This window comes from Tripterygium wilfordii, chromosome 12 (assembly GCF_013401445.1).
Source record: "Tripterygium wilfordii isolate XIE 37 chromosome 12, ASM1340144v1, whole genome shotgun sequence".
Taxonomy (NCBI): Eukaryota; Viridiplantae; Streptophyta; class Magnoliopsida; order Celastrales; family Celastraceae; genus Tripterygium; species Tripterygium wilfordii.
The window spans coordinates 9,742,756-9,761,683 of record NC_052243.1 but is presented as its reverse complement, the minus strand read 5'-3'; the positions used below and the strand labels follow the sequence as shown (position 1 = coordinate 9,761,683).

The 18,928-nt window shown below is 38.6% G+C and overlaps 1 long non-coding RNA gene across 1 annotated transcript; it reads right to left on the bottom strand.

Moving 5' to 3' along the window:
* Positions 1-14,179: 14,179 nt before the first annotated feature.
* Positions 14,180-17,555, bottom strand: LOC120010146. Its single transcript, XR_005470825.1, has 3 exons — positions 17,374-17,555; positions 17,096-17,259; positions 14,180-14,230 (listed from the first exon to the last, which is right to left on the bottom strand). It is a non-coding gene; the product is annotated as an uncharacterized LOC120010146 (long non-coding RNA).
* Between the last annotated feature and the right edge of the window lie 1,373 nt (positions 17,556-18,928).

Sequence of the window (18,928 nt, the reverse complement as noted above, 5' to 3'; positions counted from 1 at the left end):
GCCTTTATTAGTGTTGATGCGCATCTTTTATAAGGCACTGACAGTTTATAGCAAAGCTGCAGTTAATAATTATGCAGGGGGATCGATTAGGAATATGACCCCAACAGAATGTCAAAATTTATTTGAGAGACTAGCTATTGAGACGCAACATTCGGAAGTCAGAGGTAAGCGAGCTGGTGTTTATGAACTTAATAATTCTGACACTTTTGCACCGAGATCGCAGGTTGACGCCATTGCTAGTAAGTTGGACATGCTTCTAGCGATGAATGGGCGTACAATTCAACAAGAGCTATGTGCCATATGTCATGTTCCTGGCCATGCCACCATTACATGCCCTCAAGGAGTGGATTTCCCAGAGTTTGTGCAAGAGCAAGCAAATATGATGAACTCCTACAACCGGAATCCAAGGTTTGATCCCTACTCTAACTCCTATAATCCAGGTTTTCGGGCACATCCAAACTTTTCTTGGAAAAACACCCAAAACCAAGCCAATCCACCTACCACCACATTGGAGGACATGGTGCGGCAGTTGGCAATTAACCATCAGAAACTGGAGGCACAAGTGGGTCAAATCGCTGAAGCATTGAGTCAAAGGGAGGCTGGAAAGTTTCCAAGCCAAACTGAGATCAATCCGAACAATAGGGAGCATGCCATGGCTATCACACTTTGTGATGAGCAACAAAGCCGAGTTGCTACAAAAATGGAAGAGCAGAAAGTTCAAGCACAAGAGCAGCCGCTTCAACAGTCGCGTCGTGCAATCATGTATGGGTTGCCTGACCCCGATAAACCTGCTCCACCTGTGAGACCTTATGTTCCCCCAATTCCGTTTCCAGGGCGTCTTAGGAGAAATAAAGAAGAAGCCTCATCAGTGCAAAAGACAACCCCAAAGACGGATGTGGAACCTTCTGTTGTGCAAGAAGAGAAGAAATTGGATGAGAATAAGGTGGTTCAACTGACTGAAGAGTGTAGTGTCATATCACAAAAGAAGTTGCCGCCAAAGCTTAAGGATCCAGGGAGTTTCACTATACCTTGTTGCATAGCCAATAAAAACTTTGAACATGCTTTATTGGATTTGGGTGCATCAACTAATCTAATGTCTCTTTCTGTCTTTGAATCTTTGAATGTAGGTGCGCTCAAAAAGACCTCTGTGGGCATACAATTGGCTGATCGATCTATTCGATATTCTAAGGGAGTAGTAGAAGATGTTTTGGTTAAGGTACATGGACTGATTTTTCCAGCTGACTTTCTAGTGCTTGATATGCAAGATTGCCAAGGTCATGGAGAAGAGTTTCCACTGATTTTGGGACGACCATTCATGAAGACTGCAAGGATGACAATTGATGTGTATGAAGGCACCCTGACAATGACTAATAACGAGGAGACAGTGACCTTCAAGCTCATGGCAGCACAAGGTGAGAAATCAATGGAGAAAGTGCTCACCATTAAAGATTACATTGTGGAGAAAGAAGGACATCCAACTAAGGTTGAGTCTGTGAATCTACCTAGAGTCATGCCATACGAGAGAGGTAAGCATACTCCCGTCTTTGAGTCCATTCCTTTATCCACTAACAAGTTGTTTCCCTCTATTGTGAAAGCACAGCAAGCTAATATCCTCCAACAAGTGGTTTTCGGTAAAAGAGAAAAGGGATATTCTGATCTTCTTGAGGATGCAATTGCTCATGCAACTATGAAGGACGGAAGTTATGCATCAGGTGTTGATGTGGGCATGGCTAGAGGAAGACGATTGCTACAACCCAATGAATTGAAAGTGGGCTTCCAAGTTCACTAATTTAACTATTTGAAGAGTTACGTCTTGCCTAGACGTTAAATAAAGCGCTTGGTGGGAGGCAACCCATCCGAAAGAAAAAGTTGTGCCAAAGCGCTGAATTGAAACAATTTTCTGGGACAACTCAGGATGAACCAGAATGCAAGCCATATATGTACAGAAAGATACGGACGTCTAGTTTCTGCAGAATTTTACGGTTCGTGAATCCGAGCTCATATGAAGGAGAAATTGATGATTTTACAACAGCTGTGCAGTGCAGAATTCTACGCGGGAATTACTTCCCGAATGTTTTCGCAGTCAGGTTGTATCACTCTAACTCATTACTTTTTCTTCGTGTTATTTTTCACATTATTCCATGCACTGAGGACATTGCATAATTCAAGTGTGGGGGTGAGAATAGCTTGTTTTGAAAAAAAAATTTTGAACAAATTTATTTAGTTCCTTCCAATGCGATGATGAGACATAAATTGTTTAGGTCTAAAATTAGTTTGTTAGTAAATAGAATTTTCATGAGAATTGAGCTTGAATTACAATTTTCATGGGCCGATGTTAACATGATATGTTGATTGAGAAAGAAGCATATTTGGACTTGATGTAGACTTGCATAATTACCCTTGTGAGTTTTGTGCCTATATGATTGATACATTATGCATATCAATCCAATTTCTTTCTTGTGTGCTCTCATGATTACATGTTTCTCTAGAACTTGCTTTAAACCTTTTTGAGACTATATTGATACATGTGATAACATGAATATGATTGAGGCATTAGGATGATACCATTATAGCCAAATTGCCTATATCCTAATGTATTTATTCACTAGAAAGCCCTTTGAGCCTAAATAAGCCTTTTTATTCATGAAACTTATCTACTTGACCCTTTAACCCGAAAAACAATTATTTACCTTATTCTAAGGGATTAGTAGAGCATACCATGAGATTTTTCAAGTGTTGATGGTGTTCAAGTATGTTGAGTTTGATAATGAAAAGAATTAAGTGTGGGGGAGTTCTTATTTGTTTTGGGATGTTATTTGGTTGAGAATAAATGTGATGTGGAACACATGTGTATTAATGAGTCGAAAAAGAAAAAAAAAGAAAAAGAAAAAAAAAAGAAGTTTATGTGCATAATTCAAGAAATCTTGAAGTTCTGAAAAATTGGTGGAGTATTGAATATTGAGAATGAAGATTGGGCCGACAAGATGAGATATGCCCTAATTTTTGTGTGCTTTACTAGTTCTTTAGAAATTTTGTGATTTCCTATACCACTTTTTCTCTTTACCTTCACCTTTGACCCCATTACAACCTTGAATAAAGACCTCTTGATTCATGAAGTTACATGTTTTTAATAGTGTAGAATGGGTGGACAAGCAAGCATATGGTAGGACTATTTTCATGAGATTAATTGAGTGCAAACACTTTACTCCCACTAAATTGAGTGAATCTTGAGAGTATTCCTGGTGAGAAGTTGAAATTGAGTTTGAATGTGCACTATTTCAATTGAGATATGTTGTGTTGATGTTGGCCTAATTCTATACATATATATTTGAGCATGATTCTTTGTGATATTCTTTAGCTAATGGCCAGTTTATAAGACATTTTTGGTGCTTGAGCGAGATTGGAAGGACTATTTTAAATGTTTGTGGGTACCGTTTTGGTAAACCCTCACGAGACTATAACTCGTCCACTAGGGACACCTAGGGGTTTAAAGGCTTGTGTCACATGCTGAGTGCCACCGCGATTCCTGCGAAAGTGAGTTAGTTTTTTTTATTTTAATTTTGTTTTACTCGAGGACGAGCAAAAGCTAAGTGTGGGGGTATTTGATGTACATATATTTTACCACATTTTTGTGCTTAAGTGCATTATGTTCTCGGTAATTCTTTATGGAATTAGATTGATATTATTCATGTTCCTTGTATTTTTATGGTAGGAGGAGTTGGAGCAAAGATACGGATCAAAGAGAGGAGTAAATTGCAATTGGAATCATATATAGGACCACTGGAGCACTAATGGCCGCTCGAGCACAAATGACCGCTCAAGCGGCCTAGTATTCCGCTCAAGCGCCCCACAGAGATCGAGCGGAGCTGAAGGTAGCTGCTGCCACAGAAGCTACATCTTTGACCGCTCGAGCAGCCATCACCGCTCGAGCGGAGGTTGACGTAGCAGCTTTCCGAAATACACCAAAATTAGGTTTTTCTGGGACTTTTAAGGATATAAAAGAGGGCGGCCGAGTTGAGGAAACTCTGAACTCTTTTCCTGGGTTTTGAGGCTACAAAGCTCCTTCTCACCAAGCTTTCATAGGGATTCAAGGATCTGAAGGTTTCCTACCCAACAACAACTCCAACAAATCAAGGGGATTTTCTTCAACTCTTTTCCATGATTTCTCTTCTTAAATTTCTTTTTGATACTTTGAAGATGAGTTGTAACTAAACCTCTTTGCTAGTGATTGATGTAATAAAATAAAATAAAAACAAAGAAATAAAATTCAGATTTTGTGATACCAATATGAGAAGAACACACTAGGGCAATGATTTCACCTAGTAATCCTATCACAAGCATTCAATTAACAAACACACAATTATGGTTCCGATTCAAGGGTTGATTCTTTCTTAAATATGTTGGTTCGTTCGTTCGCGGTGCCAATAAATATTATTAACAATGGATTAATCCTGTTCGGTTCGCAGTTTTTAACCCAAGGCTAACAACTCATTACGATCTAAAGAACTATAACAACCAATCAATCCCCTAAACCTTGTTCATGGCAGTCGACAATTGATTTCCTTAATTTCAGTTCCACTAAAACACGTGAATTCGGTTCGTTCCTTAGTCCTAGCTAGATGAATCTAATTGAGCATTCAATTGGTGATCAAGCAATCAAACAAACAATAGACTATAAGCATGGTAATTAAAAACATGAATCCTTGAACCAAAATTATGCATCCATTAAATTGAAATACTTGCAATATTCATACTAGGCTACATCAAGCCCTAGCAAAGAGGTTTAGTTACAACTCATCTTCAAAGTATCAAAAAGAAATTTAAGAAGAGAAATCATGGAAAAGAGTTGAAGAAAATCCCCTTGATTTGTTGGAGTTGTTGTTGGGTAGGAAACCTTCAGATCCTTGAATCCCTATGAAAGCTTGGTGAGAAGGAGCTTTGTAGCCTCAAAACCCAGGAAAAGAGTTCAGAGTTTCCTCAACTCGGCCGCCCTCTTTTATATCCTTAAAAGTCCCAGAAAAACCTAATTTTGGTGTATTTCGGAAAGCTGCTACGTCAACCTCCGCTCGAGCGGTGATGGCTGCTCGAGCGGTCAAAGATGTAGCTTCTGTGGCAGCAGCTACCTTCAGCTCCGCTCGATCTCTGTGGGGCGCTTGAGCGGAATACTAGGCCGCTTGAGCGGTCATTTGTGCTCGAGCGGCCATTAGTGCTCCAGTGGTCCTATATATGATTCCAATTGCAATTTACTCCTCTCTTTGATCCGTATCTTTGCTCCAACTCCTCCTACCATAAAAATACAAGGAACATGAATAATATCAATCTAATTCCATAAAGAATTACCGAGAACATAATGCACTTAAGCACAAAAATGTGGTAAAATATATGTACATCATCCCTTAATTTTTTTTCCCTTTTTCGTCCCTCAACTATGGGAAAGTATCATGTTTATCCCTCGAATAAATCCGACCATTGAAAAATCCTATGTGGCATGATATTGTTCGTCAGATCAGGTTTTTCCCGACCTCAATCTCACTTGAAAGGATAAACATGATACTTTTCAATAGTTGAGGGATGAATATGGGAGAAAAAAAAGCTTAGGGACAAAAATGAAACTCGCCCTATAGTTGAGGGACGAAAAATACTTTTTTGCCTTATAATATCATATGTTATTTGTTCTTGCTTCTTTAGCCCAACTTTCATGTTATCCCTCATTCCCTCTTGAGTTTTCTTGTATATAAGCCAGAATGGTGTCTTACGAAGACACATTTTATGTAATACCCCACCCAAAAATAATTTTAAATCAAATATTCTATAAATAAATTGAGGAATTTAATTGTTAAAGTGTCAATTTAGAATGTTGTGAATCGGATTAAATCGGACCTAGTATTTAATCTAAAACGTATTAGAAAAACTAATTAAAATTCAATGGCATAACTGAAAATAAGTTGTTGGAAATTTTGTAAATGAAACATTCTGTGGGGGCAGACTAGTAACTTGATGGTTGGTAAAGCTGTAAATATAAGTGTCAGTAGGGGCATTTTTCGGAAAGCATATTTGAGTGGAAAATGTGTAGATAAGGCTTGATAAAAATTGAAAATAGTCGTGATAGTGGGGCAATATGGTCTTTATATTTAATTTGTCAAATTAATAAAATGCTAAATTTTCCAAAAAATAGAGAGTTGTCTCCTTCTCTCTCCTCTCACACGAGCCACCTCCCCCTTACCGACCAACACCGGAACTCCATCTTCCGGCCATCGTTTTGGACAGCCAACCTATCAAAAAGCTTCTCCCGACCCCCATGAGCGTAACCCAACAAACCTTACCTCAAACCGTCGCTCGTAGTCACTGGAATCGAGCTTGGAAGCTCGCGGCCATCGTGAAGAAAAAACTCCGATCCGACGAACTCCGGCGATGGTTCAACATGTAGTTACCACCATGCACCTCACCGGGCTGAGGAGCACCTAGCCCAACCAATTTCCGGCCAAAATAGCCCCCGGATGCCGGAGATTCGACCTTGACCCGAATGGGGTCCTTTTGCCCCGCTGAAACTGAACTTTCCGACAATCCCAAAGCTCTATTCCAGTTGTTTCGCTGCTCTGAACGCGTTGGTGACGATTTTGGATCCATACGAACATCTTTGGAGCATCCTGAGAGATACCTCACAAATATGCGTATACGTACGATATACGTGCAGGTATAATATGAAACCAAAATATAGTTTTCATTAATTGGAGAATATTATACTAATTGAATGAACGAATATTTTGTATGGATTATGATAATACACATAGATCATAGTTGGTTTATAAAAAAGTATTGTTATTTAAATAAGTTTAGTAAATTTAGAATGGTTGAACGAGAGTGCATGGAAACTTTGACTCATTGTACCAGTTTGTACAGTCGATGTCGAACCACTAAATCACCACCAGAATAATCACGGCTACAATATGATCACAATTGTACCACAATGGTGCCATTAGTTGTTGACGTGTGAATAGTATGAATAGTGATCGAGTTGGTGATCGGGTTGCATGCATGCAACTCTATGAAATAAGTCAGTGGCATTGTGATAATTTTAATCAAGGGTAATTTGGTAATATTAATAGAGGTAAAATGGTAATTTCAATTTCAAGGGTAAAATGGTAAATTGGACTAGTTAGGAATTGTGATTGATTATTAACTAGTACGAAACAGGTGTATTGGTATAGGTGATCGAGGAGTTGGACTTGACGCTGTAAACAGTGAATTATTTTATGCACTGCTATCAAGGTAGGGATTTCTCACCCTTTTGTTTCAAAACACCTTCAAGCCATCAAATTGTTTGAATGGTAAGCTTTGGTTTCCGCCTCGATCGTTTCCAAGTGGAAACAAACCTTGCATGCTTGCCATTATTTCTTTGTATTATTGTTAATGCTAATGTTATTTGTAATTTAATTTGCTAAATATATATATAACCCTTGAAATGCTTGGTCATAAATCGGGCATTATGTAAGTCTTCATGCATCATGATGAATGGATGTTGTATTTATAATTGTTGCGTAAATGATATGAATTGTAGGAATTACATTAGATGCATGGTGTGTACCGAGGATGGACCCGGGGCTCACGTTAGGTGTTGGATGATTTGGGCACGTGCGTGGATGATGGCTAGGAGCCTTGTGATGGTCCTAGGATAGAGGATTCCCGTCGCGAAATTTGTCACTGCACGCTGGTTAGTATATGATGCTAGACCAGGCGTGGCAGCCTGAGATATCACTGTGGGACTAGCAGTGAGTGGTTGCGACCACATGTGTGCCAATCTTCTCTCTAACGATTTGAGATTGATGGATATGCGATTGTGGTATTGATTGGATGCTAGAGAGAGAGGTAGTGTGTGGTGGATTCTCGTCGGCTTATCGCCGCAGGGTGGGAATCTGATTCGTCTGCTTAGGTGTCATTGGTGGAGGATATGGAGGTTCAGTTGGGTTGATCGGGTGCATTAGTTTTGCATTGCATATTGTTGCATCGATTACACGTTATTTTTTTCAGCCTTATTATTCTTTTCTAGTACTCTTTATATCCCTACTGGGCATTCGGCTCAATCCCTCTATATGTCTATCTTTTTAGGCGTGTTTATTTCTGATGTGGGTTCTTCATATCAGCGGGAGAGGGCGTGATAGTGGTGGCCTGGACTATTGACTCGCTAGTATTTTGGACATTGTGTCATGTTTAGTTTGAATTGATGATTATGCATTGTAAACATGCATTCTTGGATTTCAGTTTGAGGACCAAGAGAGTGCCCTGGATGGTTGAGACTCCTGTGTTCGATTGAATGGAGATGGTTGTGGGCTTTGGTTTGGATAATGTCTGGATATGGTAAAATATTGGGATTTTCTTTATATTTGCATGGAGGCATTCTCCAATTTATGGGGAGATGCTGTCTGATTTTGTTTTTGCCGGATTATCATTGTGTTTGTGTTTATTGTTTTATCCCTTCTTTCCCTCATGCTCCGAGGGTCGGGGCGTGACATTTTATGCCTCTGCTGCAAAGATTTGGTCCTTAGAAGGGACGTTATGTCTAACATATTTGATCGATATTGTAAAGTGCTTGGCTTTAGTTTCTCTGTTGGTTGAGGCATCTCTTTTGGATTACGCTTTTCTATTGTCGTAGTCAACACAGAGTAGGATAAAAAGGTGAAATACTTGAGAGAGGATAACTGAAAAAAAAAGGTTGCCAGTTACATGAGAAGTGTTTTTAATTACATTATTGTACAAAATACAATGATCATTACTCAAATATCCAAAAAAAGAAAACAATAAGCCCAAACAAGACGCAATGCTAAAAGTTAGACTATATATATAGATGCATTCAAAGTGAGTTTCATCATCAAGTTGTTTCCATAACCTTGTGCAACCAATTACATTGCCATGATACGTTATTTTCAACAAGGATTTGTCAACAATTTCAACAATGTAATCAGTTAATTTGCGGAACAACAAAGGTTTGTTAAACGTAAAAAATAATCACAATAAAGTCCAATAACTATTTACGTTGTCCTAGTAATTAAAACTGAATCCAAAATTGTGCAAAAAAACCCAACCGAGATAGATTTGGGCAAAATCATATAGCAAAACTGTTTTTAATTAGACTATAGTGCAGAGAGATCTTGAAATTATCAACAAATACTAGGTATAAATATGTGATTCAAACACTTACTTGTTTTTGTTCGAAGAAGCTATCGCCTAAACAGAAAAACCAGGTTCAAATCCTCAAGAAACTCACATTGAACAGAAGCTCAATACAAGAAGACCTAATTTTCGAGCATTGTGATGATATCGATCACTGTGGTATCGTTCATACTCAGCAAGTTTTCCGAAAATTGGAGAGGGAGAGAATGACCTTCGTCTTTCTTCAGACGGTTACAGATGGGATTTTTTTTGGAGAGCTAGGGTTTTTTTGTTTCCCGTTTTGGTTTCTCGCGTCTAGTTTACGGTCTAATGGGCATTTTTGGTTTTTTTAAAAAAATTTGAAATTGCCAAGCTGGACAACCTACTTGTTATGCCACATGGTTATGTAAGTTTATGGATGGGCATTTTATGGATGTGTACTGCTTCCATTTGAAAACACTTGTTTCTGGTGCTCTACTCATTATGTGATTAATAAACCAAATGGTAACAACCCATAAAAGATATTCTAATAGAAAAATCTACCCAAAACAAAAGAATGAGTAACACAAATATAGGGAATCCAACTCAAGGTCGACGTGTTATGAGAACACTAAAGCTAAATCCAGACCAACAATTTCTATTAATTTTAAATTGTAGTGTTCTTAGTTAAAATAAGAGAAGCCAAACAACAGAGCAAGAAGAAAACTAAAATGCTACAAGAAACAGACCTCCCTACCAAAAAAACAACAAGAGACCTAAGGTAGGCGTGCCACGAACACAACAGCCAACCCCCGTTGAATAGCAAAACCTACTCGTCCATAAATCCAATAAAACGAATTTTCTTGAGGTGTGAAATCCCTTGCGACATATTGAATACACAACAAAAATATCTAAATCATTGACGGAGAAAAAGCTAAAAATGTCACATGCGAAAGGGGCAATGGCATGAAAGTGCCGAATACAAGCCTCTTTATACTTTGCAATCAGCCTTGCCAGAAGTGAAGACAAACCCTACCCTACCCCGAGGAGACACATATGTAATGTCAACACAAGATTGTTTACATTGGGACCAATAATAGAACATGACATCAACAAGTCTTTGACGAGTCCCTTCAGCTCGGAAAACTACTTCAGCCTCTTTTTGCACTTCAATCCCAACTTGACAACATATGTCAAAGAGCATATCCCTAATAAGATCATGTTGGTGTTTGGTCCCTGGACAGTTTTTGCAAGCTGCCGCATGGTCACCAAAAGAATCCAATTCGACGGAATGACAAAGAGGACAAAGTTGAACCCACTCATATAGCTTGACCAATAGATGATACTTGAGGACCGAACGATACTCAACAGGGAGCATGCGCTGCCCAAGGCCAAGAATCGGAGCAACCAGGAGGAAGTCCTTTGCATGATTAGACTGAAGACACTGAATAACGGCCATGTCCCTCATGGATAAAGATTCCATCAATAACAAATCCTCAGCCACTTTATTGAAATATGGACCTATAAAAGAACATTAGGGATGAGTGAGGGCAGTGTGTATCTCAAAGAAAGCCTGAAAGTTGTCGTTGGGGAGTCTCGTTCAAAGCGATGAAGGGCCGTGAGACAAGAGGAATCTAACATAGGAATTGTGGAAAAGCGAAGGATATAACGTTGTAGAATTGTCGTCTGGACTCTAGAGGCTACAAAGGCAAATCTAACTGTGTCATAAGCAGAGGAGATACCTAACCCACTGTGATGGAGAGGGAGTGTAGCAAGGAACCATTGCATATCTCCAATGCGGATCCTCCTACACAACAATGGCATCCATAGCAATTGTGGCCTTAGCAACCCTCTCCTTAGCCAATTCAGAAATAAAACAAGGATCATTGTTGACCGCACCTCCCAACAACTTAATAACGTTCGTAGGCCTAGAAATAGCCATTAGAAAGAGGCCATGAGCTTCAGAGTGGCAGGCATTAGTAGTGGGAAAGAAAATCTCAGTTTTGGCAAAGTTCACGACCAAACCACAACTAGGACCCACATCTCGTATGATTTGTAGGGCGTTAACAACCTGCACAGAATCTCCAATACGTGTTCCATATTCTAAATACCAAGCATGAAAAGACAAATCACAAAAGCGTTGAAGGAGACGGGTGAGAGGGTGCAAGGCTAGTGCAAAGAGGAGAGGCCCTAATGGATTGCCTTGTTGAACCCCCGTAGATGACCATATGTGGTCTACTCCAACATAAAATCGAGCTGGCTGCTTGTAAGTGAACTCAACCCAAAGGACCAAGGAAGGGCATTTCAAGTGAACTTGTTCAAAGATGGTGGAATGATCCACCAAGTTAAAAGCATTTTGGAAGTCCACTGATAATAAGGAAAGCTTGTTATTCATAGCTTCATGGGCCATAAATCGATTGGCGGCATGCAAAATGGCTTCTGCTCCTCTTGGAACACCAACCCTAAATTGGAAATCAAGAAGACAATCAACCATTTCTTTGCCCACAGCACCTATGGTGACTTTGGAAACTAACCGACGCCAAATCATGCCCACTGCAATCGGCCTAATGCCCTCATCAGGTTTCAATAAAGGAGTGAGCAGCGTACTGGCTACGAACTCCGCAAAGGGAGTAGGGCACTGGCCCCAAAGAAACAAGTCAACCACACAGGATATACCCTGCAAAACATCCCCACAAATGGCAGCAGCTGCACCATTTAAAGCATCAAGGAGATGTTGTGCTCGAAAACCATCTCAACCACAACTCATCCCCTTGGGGAAAGATCTGATACACTCTAAAACCTTAGAGACAGAGGTTGTGAGAGGTGGCTTCGTAATTGGAGTGATAGGCACAAGCGGATTCGACTAAACTGGGTGTTTCAATTGAAGTGCCTGACAAGTCTCTACCGTGACAGTCGCAAACAAAATCTTGATAGCCACTGTATAGTGACCATCAAACATCTTACGAATAACTCTGTTAACATTTAGCGTACATGTTGATCACCCAACATAGGTGAGCAACTAGACAGCAACATAGGGGTACAAAGGAGGTCTCAATCAGAATAAAAATGCCACTCGACTGATTCTAAGTGGCCAGATTTTAAAGGATTTGGAGCTCTTATTCTTTTCAGCGGTTGGACGACCTACTCTGTTATCGAGTGATGGGAAAAAAGACAAATAAGGTAGAACTCAATAATAGAAAGAGACGAACCTAACTAGCCATATATGATGGATTAGCTTAAACAACTCGTTAACACACCAAGAAGGCAGAAGCAAACAATAAGTGACAAGAATAAGAAACACATTTAATGGTCCGGATACTGGACCTAAACACCATATGGAGCAAAGGGGAATCCAGGGTCCGATGAGCATCGGTGAGGGTAGTAGATCTAGCTAGCTGTGGAGAAGAAGGTCCAAGAAGGAGCACAGGCTTCAACACATGCATAATTACCATTTCAAGGCCATGGACGTCCTTGAGAGGCCTCGGAAGAGTGGAGGACTGCAATGGGTGACAACAACTCCTGCTCCAAGAGTGAATCCCACAACAAATGCCACAAAACCACAACTTCCCAAAGTGCAAGCAGTATCAAGGGCATCATATGATGGGTGGTCAATGGCAAGAAGGTGACAAACTTCTCCTTTGGCCTCTGCTGAATGAAAATGCACTTTGTCAAGGTGAGACCAGAAATAGGTGAAGGCTATCCCATAACCACGACTACCTCACCTACCAACGCTGTTATTGCATCCGTGCAACCCAGAAAGGGCAACAAACCCTAGACACACCCTGGCTGCCACCACTTCCGGGGTGATTGCTACCGGAAGCAATGTCAAGGAGTAGAGGAGGCACAAACCCATTACAAGATGGTAAAATGAAAATCAGAATAGAGTCCAAAGACATGACAGCCAATATAGATAAGAACCCCAAACAACCCTAAAGCATCACTAACAACGATCAAACAAGTAGAAGAACCACAAAATCCAAAGACAACCCATGAACTAGAAGGACCTTCAGAAGAGCCAGAAGTTCTACAATGAACTCAGACTTGTAAGAAACCAAAGAACCCAATAGCCTACTAAAGAAACTACCCCAAATCAGACCTGCCAGAACAAATAACAACAACCAGAACACACCCACCTCTCCAACTACAGAGCCATATCCAAACTAAGACAAAAGAAAACCAGCCCAAGTCAGCTGGACCTAACAACAGAGGCCATAAAGAGGCCACTATCGGTAAAATTTCAGATCCAAAGAAGCAAAGCCACTGGTTGGAAAATCACCTCTTACAACCTAGAAACACACCTTTGTAAAGGGACAACTATGAGTGGAGAAACAAGATATATCGTCGACAATCGCCCTAAAATCTAAATCTCATATTTATCCTAATTTTGTCAAATCTCTTGAAATATGGTTATTAGAGAAGGTAATCCTGAGCATGAAAAGCTAAATACATAAAGGGGTAAAACTTAAGACGTTATAGTTACAATAGAGAAATTGAAAGAATAAGTTTAGAAGAGTACGAATGCCAGCATATCTATTTGTTTTTAGTGATCAACAAATTAGATATAGATAGAACTACAAAACACGATGTAGATTGAAAAAAATTTGTTGGCAAAGAGCCCAATAGTACCTATCTGTGAATCGTAGTCACCAATCATTTTGAAAAACCCCCCAAACAAGGCCATTAGGATTGATAATACCAAAACAACCTCCACTTAAAGGTGGACACTTGGCAGTCAAATTGGACCTCTGACATATCTCAGTATATTGCCTACAAGTTCTATCAACAACATGAACAATGAGAACTCTATGTAGAAGGGTCATACAACAAAGAAAATAGCAATGTTAGGATTCTTTTTCTCAAATCGGGGGACATATACATCGAACATGTCCTTCAATTCAACTTTAAAGCCTCAAATAACGAAGTCCAATACGAAGCTCTTTTGGCAGGGTTAATGCTCTTCATCGAATTAGAAGTCAAAAATAAGGTTGTCAACATCGATTCTAAGCTAGTAATCGAACATGTTAAGGAGAGTACAAAGCCAAATACCTTGACATGATTAAATACCTCTCGAAAGTTGGGGAATTGATGACCTGAAGAGAGTGGCCTGAGAAAAAAATCAAAAAGATTACGTGTTAGCTTTGTTAGCTTCAACAAGCAACACCGAAAAAACTACTTCGATAAACCTAGAAGTACTTTAAAAGTCAAGTATTTTGATTAAATCAGTTGCCAAAATACAAACAAAACCTACTTGGAAGGACCCACATATGAGAATACCTGTTCAAAGGAAAACTCCCTGAATATAAAAATTAAGCCAAAAATGTTCGAGCAAGAGTAGTGATTTATGCTATCATTTAAGAAACGTTATACAGGAGGTAACTTACACTTCCATAACTCAAATTCCTTGCACCTCGGAAAGTAGACTATGCCTTGAGGGAAGTCTATAAAGGAATTTGTCGCAGTCACGTAGGAGCAAGAACCTTAGCCAACAAGGTATTGCATTGCGGCTATTGCTGGCCCACAATGAAGAAGAATGTCGAGTAACTTATGAGTAAATGTGACAAATGCCAAAAATATTATGACTATAATTCAAAACCTTTGTCCTTCCGCATAATGGGGACTTGACTTGCTATGTCCCTTTTCCCCAGCCACCACCTCAACGAAAGTTCCTCATCATTTTAGTTGATTATTTTACTAAGTGGGTAGAAGTTGAGCCACTTACTACCATTATCAACCATAAAGTCAAACAATTCTTACGGAATAATCATATGTAGGTATGGGATTCTTGAGATCTTAATAACTGACAATAGGAGATAATTCTTGAGCAATGCCATCAAAAATTTTGCGAAGAACTAGGCATCAAGCTCTGAGTTACCATTGCAGCTCATCCATAAGCCAACGAATAAGTTTGAAGTGACAAATTGAATCATCCTTCGAGGACTAAAAGCTCGGCTTGACAAAGCTAAATAACTTTGGGTTGAATGATTGCCAAGTGTCTTATGGTTCTATAGAACAACTCCCCAAACCTCAATAGGAGAAAACTTTGTTTTCTCTCACATTCGAATCCAAAGCTGTTGTCTTGCTCGAGATCGGTGTTCCTACAACTCAGATCAAAAACTATAGCAAGCAATAAAATATCAAGATGCTTCTCAACAATCTCGACTTATCAGAAGAAGCACGAAAGGCAAGAATATGAACTACTGCCCATAAAAAAAGAACTAATCAATACTAAAATAAAAGACTCGAAAAAGAAAATTCGCTATTGGAGACTGGGTACTCAGTAAGGTCGAAGCTTCCATGAAACACCAAGGAAAACTCAAAAAAATTTGGGAAGTTTCCTATCAAGTAATAAAAGTTTTAGTTGGGGGGACTTACAAGATAAAAGATCCCAAAAAACCGGGAGAAATAGCCTCCATGGAACGCTAGAAACCTCCGTAGATATTATAGTTAAGTTTTTTCAAATACATGTTTGCTCATTAGACATTAATAAATTATGTGCTATTTCATTTTGAAACATTGTTCATAATTAACTTTTCTCGATTTGAACATTACAACTTAGAAAATCTTCTAAGTTACTAGGCTGAGGAATCATTAACCTTTCTCGGTTTAAACATAACACTTAGAAATGCTTCTAAGTTGGCCGGGCAATCATTAACCTTTCTCGGTTTGAACATTACAGCTTAGAAATCCTTCTAAGTTACAATGGTCGGACAATCATTAACCTTTCTCGATTTGAACATTACAACATAGAAATCCTTCTAAGTTACAATGGTTGTGCAATCATTAACCTTTCTTAGTTTGAACATTACAACTTATAAATCCTTCTAAGTTACAATGGCTGAGCAATCATTAACATTTCTCAGTTTGAACATTACAACTTAGAAATATTTCTTAAGTTACAATGACGAGCCTTGTCAGTTAATTCTTGGTTTGATCACTACAAATTAGAAACCTTCAAACTTTTCCTCCATCTCGATCGCCTTCTTTTCCCTTGCAGCTAATCCTTGAAGAACTTCATTGGATGCTTGAGGTGTTGATTTTCCTCTCAAATCAGATAGAGTGACACCTTTTCCATAGAGAGGTGCTCATCCAGGATGGGGTTTAAAGATTTTTTTGATGAAGTTTTCTCTAGCATTACTACTCTAAGGTGTATCATGTGATTGGGATGTCAATTGCTCCAATTCAACATGAAAATAAAAGTTATAAAATACTCAGTTTACTTACTTTATCATAAACTAATATTTTTAGTTTTAATGATTGAAGAATCTTACCTTTGTTTCTTCATCAAGTTTCATTGTACCATCCTTTCTTTTACGAGTTAAGACAAACATATCAATCTCATATAGTTCTTCCTCATTAGTTCTTTTTTTCCTCTGTGTTGGAAAAACATAAATTAGTGTATTTGTTTCTGCATTTTAAACACAAATACAACTGTGCAATAAATAATGCACACAAACATCCAGAAATCCATACCAATATGTAGACGTAAGGTTCTCAAAGCAATCACACAGAGTAATACCAAACAATTTAATCCAAGGACTTGAATAAATGTTAGTCCAAAGGATTCAATAATTGATTATCATAGGAAATTTCCAAATAAGCGGCATCCATAAAAAATGGAGCCACACAGAATACCAAATTTCTTGATATATGACTAGTGGAATAGAATATCCTACAATATTACAAAACAGAGAATTCATCATATATGAATTTATCAATCGAATGCTACCATACAACAAATAGTAGGAATTACTAAATCAAAGATCCGGATTACAACCCCAAAGTTAAATAAATTGAAAGTAGGAATTCCCTACCTCTTGAAGCGTGCCTAATTGTAACCAAAGCCTAAATATCGTCCCTTAGAATTTCCAATATCCTCAAATCCCTTGAATTAAAACCCTTGTCTTCATAAAGACAAAGCACAAATCAAATCCAATTAAAACCTTTGTTTGCATAAAGACAAAGCACTTACAAGGAGAGAAAGAGCTCAAAGCCAGACGAGAGCCAAACTAAAAATCCAGTAAGGTCCTGATTTCTACACAGAGATATGCCCATCAGATGAAAGTGTTTCACGCCAAACTAAACTCAATTCGATACGAGTCATTCTGTAAAGTTTAGCCCCCTTCACTTCCTCTTCTAAAACAAAGACCGATCCACCAAAACTCAAATTATTAACATGAATTAAGATTAGAAAGCAGATATAAGAAGGGAACTAGAGAGATCTATAGAAAGGGAGAGAGACAAACAAACCTAATTTTTCGCTTGAGGAAGAACACGCTTCTGAGAGAAGTGAGAGAGAACACGTTTTTGAGAGATGAAATCCCTAGACTTTGGTTTCTTTATGCGAGGGAAAGTCGGGCAAAAAGTTGGAATAACCCGCTTCGTGAAAGTGGTACCGTTTAATTTAGGGCTTGCTTGCCTTTTAATTGCCTGTTGATGTCTCTTCTACGGATTCAACTATAACAAACCCCGAACCACCCAACCATGCCTTATCACTTCGACTTGTTAGCGTTCTTTTAATTTATGTAGAAAGAACATCTTAGTCTTAGTAGTGTTCTTGGCCTTATCACCCAACCAGGCTTTTTTTTTATGTGAATATAGTGGTTGCGGTGGCACCAAATTAAGCACCATAGGGAAAAAAATGTATTGATTAAGTAATAATTAAGGATACTTTTGGATATTCATATCTAAAATTTTTCCAACAGCCCCCAAACACCCCAACCACGCAAGCCCTTAGTAAAACTTACTGGTGTTTATAAAACGAAGGGATAGGCTTACGGGAAGTGTCAAAGTTGTGAACTGGAACTTCAATTCCTCCTCTTAGTTGATTTCTAACGTGAACGATCCGACTTCTCCATGAACTCTTCTACAGCCTAATTCTGCATCATAAATCTTTGTATTTGGAGTTAAAGTGAGAATTAAGAAATTTTGAACCTACATGCATATACAATATCTATGTAATGGTGAGGCAGCTTAAATAGTCACTAGGAAACCCTAATTAAGTAAAAAGACCAACAAGGACATTAACTAAAACAAAACAAACTAAAACGAAAAGTTGACCAAAAATAATAAAACTTTGACCACTCGCCAGCTGTCTTAAACAAGTAATTTAAGCTTGAAAACGATCTTAACAGGGCATGCCAGTTAGGGGAAGCTCTGGAGGACAAACATCAGTATTTGAAAACATATTATAATAGGAAATCTGCCAGCCGAGTCAAAAGTTGCGACTATTTCTTCTCGGCGGCTCCTTTGAGTTTTCCCTTCTCAATTTCTTCTTGATTCCCATCAATTCCCTCCTCAAACGCGATCACCACTCATTCTACGTCAAATGGTGTTATGATCATAGCTACAGAAGTTGAGAGAGGAGTATGATTACTATAGAAGATTGATAAAGAGTGCTCAATAAATAGTTTTGGTCAAATTAAACATCCATATGCTAAAGTAACGAGATTATATAGTAAGTAATAATATTTTTTAATATAAATTAATTTTCTTATTCACCATATATGGCAATGGTTGCGGTAATAACCGTTGCCTAAAAGCATAAACATTAGGCAACAGTTAACTCTAACTATTGCAAAATATTCATTTCAGCAATAAGTATACGATAACCGTTGCCTAAAAGCATAATCATTAGCAACCGTTGTTATAACTCTTACACTCTTTTTAAGTACAAGCAATGGTTGACTTTAACTATTGCAAAACATTAATATTAGCAACAGATGTACAAAAACCGTTGCTAAAAATAATATTTATGGCAACGGTTAATTTTACCTTTGCCAATTATCTATTTAGCAATAGTTTG